Source organism: Strix uralensis, chromosome Z (assembly GCF_047716275.1).
Source record: "Strix uralensis isolate ZFMK-TIS-50842 chromosome Z, bStrUra1, whole genome shotgun sequence".
Lineage (NCBI taxonomy): Eukaryota > Metazoa > Chordata > Aves > Strigiformes > Strigidae > Strix > Strix uralensis.
The window spans coordinates 9,098,613-9,106,651 of NC_134012.1; positions in this window are offsets into that span (position 1 = coordinate 9,098,613).

Sequence of the window (8,039 nt, forward strand, 5' to 3'; positions counted from 1 at the left end):
CATTGAATTAGTTTTAGCAGTAGATAACTGGGGAGCCAGTACCTTTACTATGACGTTGTGCGCATATTAAGAAAAAGTTGTAGCAAACTGAAATGCTGATGGATAGATGTAAGGCTGTTTTCTGACCTTTCTTGTTAATGCAAACTCTTTGCCTTAAATGGTAGAAGGTTTAGAAATTAGCAGAAAACAAAAAAATCACATTGTTTTGGAGGGTTAAAGAGGCACGTAGATGTGCAGTATACAGGGCATTTTGTGACAAAAGAAACTCGCCCCTGCAATTTAAACTCCCCGTTGCAGTGGCTGGTTGCCTTAAGGTGTTTGGTTGTGTATATTTAGTGTAGTTAAATCATGAGCTGCACTGCTTCCCGCTTTGCCGAAGCACCTGGGAAGCACTACGTGGCCTATCGGTGTCTGGAAGCGTGTGCTTGTACCGCGTGTGTGCGAGAACGTGTGGGTGTGAGCGTGTGCGATGGGGAAAAAAACCAAGCTGCTACTCTAAGTAGGCCAAACGCTCAGGTTAAAACAACTGACGAGTGTTGCTGTAGGCTTTTTCCTACAGAATTGCTACTTGTGTTCTGGAAGGTGGGAGCATTTCCATTTCGGTCATTTGTCAGCTTTAATAATACTGGGGAAATTGATACTTTACCAAAATGAAACAGGTATATAGTTTGGGGGCAAGATTATGGAATTAGACATGTAGGTTACCTATTTATATACTACTTAAAGTATTTTTTGAAGAGAGATATGCAAAGAAGCTATTGCCTGCATGAAATAGGTATTTAAAGATTTTTGTCCTGGGTGCCAAGAAGACAACAAAGAGGAGATGTATTTAACTATAAAATGATGTGATCACCAAACAGCACAAGCTTTCATTTCATGAAGTTTTTTTGTTTATTTTGATGCAAGCCATTGCTTACTTTATCAGGTGAAAACGCAGGTTATTTGGTCAAAACTGAGCAAAATCTTTGTGTGTCTTACTGTGTTTGTGTTTTCAACGCATTGCCAATTGAAGAGGGAAGCATTATGTTTACAAATCTGATTTTGGACCTTTTGCCAAAGTTTTGGTAGTATTGCTGATAGACAGAAAAAACTGTTGTATTATCACTGTAAACCAGAAAATGTCTGACTGCCAGAAAACATGCGTTCAGGTAAATGGGAGCGATGGAATTTTTGCCTTAAATTTCTGCGTTCAGAGACGATACGTGTTTGTGAAGACGGCATAGCGAGGAAGGCGCATCCCTTTCTGCTGCCTGCCAGCGATAGTGGTGCTACCGACGGGAGACCAGGCTGACTCTGGGTCCCTTGGATTAGCACAGCTGTTTTCCCTCCGCATTTCAAGTGGCGAAATGAAGGGCAGATGTCTTGCTCCCTGTTAAGAACCGAGTTCATCTGGGTTTAACAACTGCATTCGGTCCCCAGCCTGCGCACGCAGGGGCTGTTAATTTCACTGCAGTTCTGCTGCCCGCGCGCTGGGGGCCCAGCTTTCAACCTAGAGACAGAGCTGCTGCTCAGATTAAAACGGTGGGAAGATCCTGATGTTGGGACCCAGTTTGGCAGTTGTTGGCTTTTTACCTAAACTGTGTGCCCGGGTCTGACGTTAACCGCCAGGACGGGACAAGCCGCGCTGCTACAACCGTCTCGACGGCTGGCGATCACCCGCAGTGCTGTCACTGTAGAACTGAGACCCGGTGCAGCTAAGTGATTTACCCCCCGTCCCCTTTTGCCATCGCACGCATCTTCTGGTTTAGAGGCCGTGTACGTGTTGCCGCTGGAGGTTAGCGCTACTTCAGAGGTCCCGCGCCGCAGACCACCATCAGACCGGACAAGCTACTGTAAAGGCCTTAATCGAAGGCCTTAATACCTCCTATTAAAGCCAAGTTGTCTTAAATAAAAGAGTCATTGTGTGTCTAACTACCCATGCAGCTCCTTGAGAAATTTTAGGAGACTGTATTCACCTCACATCCTTCCCTTTTGCATGAAGCAGGGAGGGAGGAATCATCCTTCTCGAGCAATACTGCTTGCAAACTAAGTTTTCATGCATTGCATTAGTGGCATTCACTACTGGCAGACGCCTTGCTACTTAAAAAGTTACTGTCTTCACAGCGCTATAGAGGTACTTGAGGTGGCTACAATTAAACTGTGCGAGTTTGATTACATATGCAGGTTTTCACCAGCTGAGAATCTAGCTCATAGTGACAAGATCTATAAAATCAGCAACAGGAAGAATGGGAAACTCAGTGTTTTGTAAAGCACGACATTGAATAGGCTATTTGTGAATGGTCACACTGAACACCTTGTGCTTTATCACCCATTATTTATTTTAGTGTGATGTGACTTAGCCCACATGGATATTGTTAAAATGTGTTTTACTCCCTAAATTCCTTCACAAACAGTGTGAAGCACATTGCATGTTACCCCTCCACGGAGGGAGCGTTCCAAAATAAACAAAGATCTCCTTACATCAAAAAACAAAAGCACCTTCAAAGAAATCTTTCCTGTTGCTCCATCTTAGCTGTTGTCAAATGGGAAGGAAAAGCAAAAAGAAGAGCAACAAGTTTTCCAGCAGAGCTTGAAGAACTAGTTCAGGGCCAACGTGTACCACTTCAGTCTGAACCTGGCTCCGTATCAAATCCTGTTCAAATTTAAGTAGCGTGCTCGCTTTCCTAGTGACTTTCACCCAACACTTGTCTTTTACAGTAAAGCTCTAGTTCTAAAGTAGCCTTTCATCTTTGTCGTATTAGCCACAGTTTTAGCTGCCTACAGAACAGTCGTTCTGTACCGTTTCCACTCCTGTTTAGTATTACCAAAAGTTTTGTTTTCTTCTTTTGGCAGTGCAAAAGAAGTACACTTGATTTTGTTTCCAATTTCCTAAGAGAGGGCTGTGATCAGAGACAATAATCACTTTACAAAAGATTCAGGAACTTAACTTACATTGCTTCAGCCTTTTTCCTCCCACCCCCAAGGACATTCACCGCCACACTCCTCTGACCACCGCTTTCGCTATTAAGTGGCTTAGTGAGGATGTTACTCTGCTTTAGAGAATGCTTTCCTGGAAACAAGTTCCAAAGAGTCTCTCTCCTCCTGCGTTCAATGTGTTCAGCATTCACTATCAGCTCTGGGATTTACCATGAACTCAGAAAAGTCTGTTCTCCCTTTCCATCAAAGATTAGAAAAGGTAGGGGTTTCTACAGTTGCAGTGAACTGGTTGCAGGAAATCCCTTTACCAAGAACGAACTCTGCTTCACTGGAATTAGATTCTCCCTATCGCTACTTTAAAGATTCTCACAGGTGTCAGGCCAGCATTAAAGGGAATCCACTAGTGACTCTGCAGCCAGCATTTTCTGTGCTCTGTCCTCTCCCAGGAGACTGGAGGCTTTTATCTGCTCTCAGTCAAGAAATACTCACTAGGCTGAAAGTCTACTGTATGCTTTTGGGAAAGCTGCACAGCTGGACGTAGAGGCTGAACAGCACCGAGATTTCTTTTCTAATCTTTTTCAAGTTCCACACTTCACACTGGGGGGCACTCGAGGGCTGATCATTACAGTACAGTATGTACAGTATGAAACTAGCAATATGAAAACCTATTTATTCTCCATCTAAGTTGTGGAAGGCAACTAATACTTTTATCTTCCTGTGTGCTTCATTGATGGGGTACATAAAAGGAGAAATGGAATGAATTCTCATATAATTTTAAAAAAAGAATCCATCTATAAAGTTACAGTCCCAGGAAAGAGGTGGGGCAGTCTACACGTTAGTCTCTTGCTTAGTGAATAATACAAAAGACTTCTACGTGACCACAAATAAACAACAAGTCGCTGAGCTGCAGAGTAACAGACCAACAAGGGGTGCAGATCACATACCACAAAAACATCTAAACGCCTAATCACATTATTTATGCCTCAAAAAATTAATTTTACTTCCTGGCTTTTGCCTCAAGAAATTGTGGGCATCGAAAGAAACCCTAAAGCAAAAGCAGACAATTCAGAGATACTGTTACACACATGCGGACGCCACATCGAGGACAATTCTCACAGCAGCAAGATCAGTGCAGTTTTGCTGCTAGAAGATCGCAGCCCTGCGCTTCAGAGCTGAGCTCTTCTCTTACCGTGCTGCTCAGGCAGGCGACCTCGAAATACACGGCACAGCCAGGAGGACCACGTGCAAAAGAAGTCAGGTGAGAGAACGTAGAGCGTCACAGCAGAGCCCACTTCATACAGCATGGCACATGTAGAAAGATCTCATGCCCACTAGAAAGCCCTGCGTAAGCCTCTGGAGCCTAAAGTTTAGACAAGAATCTGCATGTCAGCAGCATCACGCTCAAGTGACACAGATACAGTATACCAGTCACCAAAACCTAAGTCAAGCGTTAAGAAGATGATTCATGAACAAAAAGTTCTGCTTAACAGTACCCATTGCTTTCTAGGATCACTGCAACAAATTGTATTTGTCCAGACTGTAGAGCGTATTCAGTGTCGTTATCCCTATACATTACGCAACAGTCCCCAGAAACATTAAGAACCTGCTGGTCATCCCTCAAGGGAAGGAAGCAGTAGTTTAACAAAAAGCATACTTGCACTTATGGGGACTTATGGGCAACTTATGGGCACTTACGCACTTATGGGTAAATTTACAGGCACACGAAGACCACCATTCTTCCCTCCACTTCCCCCCAGCAGTTGTAACTGAACATTTTTTCAATTTCTCCTTCCTCATTTCAGTGTAAGGACTATGGGAACACACAGACTGTGGGAAAACAGTGACTGAGAACAAACAGCAGCAGAACAAACAGCATTGTCCTTGGTCAGCTCCAGGAGACAGCAGGTCTCCGCAAGAGCACATCTCCACCCAGACAACAGTGGTTATCCATGTCTGGATGCACTGCCTAGCCACACTGCCAGCAACGGAGCAATTATTAAAAGGATCAACATAACTTACTTGTGTTTTACATTCTAACAGAATTATTTATTATTAATGTTATCTTTTGTTTCCCTTCAAACAATGGGCCCTGTCAAGAACGGGTTAAAAACAAGCACACCGACACAACCTCCCCAGAGCCTTGCCAGCTGAAGGGGTGAGCCTCTGCCTCCTCAAGCACTGGAGACCAGCTCGATGAAGCTGGCCAGCTGAGAGTTCCCTGCTGTGGGCTCAAGTTTACAATTCAAAGTGACTATTTTTTGACAGATGTTAAGTTTCCGCATGAAGTTGAACATCATGCTATCATGTAAAAAGGCGAGAAAATACTTCAGCAAGGGCTTACTACAAAGCTGATGGATATGAGCATTTCTCCCAGTTCTCACACAGACCTGAGGTGTTTCAGCAATTATCGGTATCCGTTCCTCTCTTTAGAGCTTCCCTGCAAGCAATCAGAACTAGATGCGATCTTTGCATGAAATGAATGAATGAATGAATGACAAAGACTCCTCAGCATGATAAGAGACAGTGCATCGGGGGTATTAGGATCAGGCTTTAATGCCCACAACCAGTCTCAGAGCCATGTTCGAGCCATAATGCATCTAGAACAAATACCAGTGCTACACAACATCAGCTGTCCAAGGGCTTGGGTCCCCACCCCCACCCAAAATATAACTAAAGAACAATGCAAAGATTAAACAGGTTAATTCTCTTCCTCTATCAAGAGAAAAACAAGTGTTTCTGCTCTCTATTTACAGCTATTCATAAACAAAGATACAACACATTCATCTGTAGAAACTTCCATTCAGGTCAGAGAAAACCCTTTTTAAACATTAACAAGTTACACCTCTTCAGCACTTCCTGTAAAATAAATATTACCTATAAAACGAAGGTAGTATTGTAAAGACAAAAGAATAACTACTACAGGAGGCATATCCCACTGACTTTGGGCAATACCCTCCTGGCAGCTCTTTCTGACCCAAGAGACTTTCTGAACCAACACCTACCACAGAAGCTGTTTTCCTTCTTCAGCTGTTAGCTAGCAGAGATCACTGTTCTTCTAATTCAAGATTGTTTCTCTAGAACAAGTGCACTTTCCACTCAACTTTCTTCCCCGAAAGGAATCACCTTAATGGTAAACTGCAGTGGCAGAGAATTTTATGTGTGTAATACCTCTGGAGAAACCAGCGTTCAAATCAAATCTTTACAGAACCAAAATATCTCGGCTGTCTATAGGAGATGCCGACACTTCAGAGGGACTCTCAAACTCACCACCTTCGCTTTCCCCTTCGAGTGAAACCCCAAGAAATTGAGGAAACCTGCGATCCATACGCCAGCTGCTTCTCCAAACGCCAGCACACACAGACCTTGCTACGCAGACCCTTTGCTTGCGCTCAGCTATCAAGCATCTAAGGTGCTGTCTGCACTTCCAGAGCAGTGAACGTCCCCAAGATACTGTCGCTGTGTCTGACGGCTGCTGGTGGAATCAAAGGAGGCTCCTCTTCTAAGGTCAGAGAAGATCGTGATATGGGCAAAAACAAGTGAAGAGGAAAGGCCAGTGGTGATTTGCACATGGCTGCAACAAATACGCAGCATAGTGCTTACACAGTGGAAAAGCAACAAAGGCCTCAACACCCTCTGCTATCACCTCACTAGTTCCTAGACGCTGAAGGCTGTACCCCACTCCCACATGGCAGAATAGCAGAGTCCTTTAGCTGATGGGCTCAGGTAAGGCAAGTAGAGAACAGCTAGAAATAACACTGCCAAGATATTAGAAGAGAACATAAATCGGTGACCTTATCCATAACTGCGTGACCATGGTGTTTCAGAACCCAAATGTAATACAGCAGCACCTTGTCCTGGTTCTCTGAGTCAAAGTGAACAGTGTTAACATCTCCCGAAAAGGCAAGAAAATGCCCTGCTTTTGCATTAAGTTTGCTTCAGCTTCTAGAAGATTACGTTCAGCGTCGTATCAATGTGGTCCAGTGGTGTTGAATAACTATTTCTCCCATTTGATTAACTGGGCTATCACAGGCAGAGTTTATGCACTGATCTGGGAAGCTGATAGCAAACAGGCACGTGGATGCTGTTCAGGTTCTCAGTCACAGGCGGGCTTCTGCCCTCAATTTCAGAACAGAGATTTCTCTAGATAGTGGGTTTTGGGAGCAATAAGCGAATGAGCTGATTTAATAGCTCTTTGCCTAACAGGAGATCTCTCACCATCCCCATCCTCCTCTTTGTCCCCTTGCGCTAGGTCTCTTCTACTACAATACAACCTTTCAGTGAACTCATTTAACTGATGGGATTGGCAAAAAGCCGGATGGTTTAGTGGCAGACCTGGGCAAGCCTGGGGCAGTGTGGGCTTTGGTTTTTTTTGTGTTTTTTTTTTTTTTTTTGTTAAACTGTATCTGAAAGGGGCCAGACAGCTGCCACAGCTGGCAGAAAGCAAGCGGCAGGAGTGCATGCCAGGGCTGAGAGGTCCTGCCTCCGCTCCTGGCTTGCCCCTCCCCAGCATCTCTGATGACACTCTCTCCTTTAGGAAGGAGCACCTTCAGTTAAATTAAACTGTGTTTTTTAAGTAAGATTAAATTTAAGCTGCTTTAGCTCTGAATAATTCCAGATAGCATGTCTAGGTAGTTTTAATGTGGGTTTAAGAATCTTCTTCAAAATCTAATTCAGACTAGCGTTCGTGAGGTCCGTTGTAGCCAGCTCTCAGTTTGTGCAAAGTGCCTGCAAAGTTAATGCAAGACTTGTGTGGTGTTACACACAGAGTCATTTAAAAGAAAATAAAACCAGAAAGGACCTCTGCAGGGTGTCTAGTCTAATTTTGTGCTCCAGTCAGGTCTGGCTTCAAAACTGTCTTGGATTTTGAAAATGCCCAGCCTGAGGAGAGGGATTACACATCATCTCAGTCAGTGCTCGACTGTTCCTGTGGTGAAAGGAAAGAGGCAACGGATAAAAGCTGTGCTTTAGATGGCAAGAAGGACCTTTATTTCTGTTGCAAATGCAGGGATTTCGGAACAAGGGATCAATACCTAGCTCTAGGCTATGGACAAAACTGTAGCTGGATCATCTTGAAATGTTGGTCAGGGCCTTGGTCCAGCTTCGACTTTCAGAAATGACGTGGT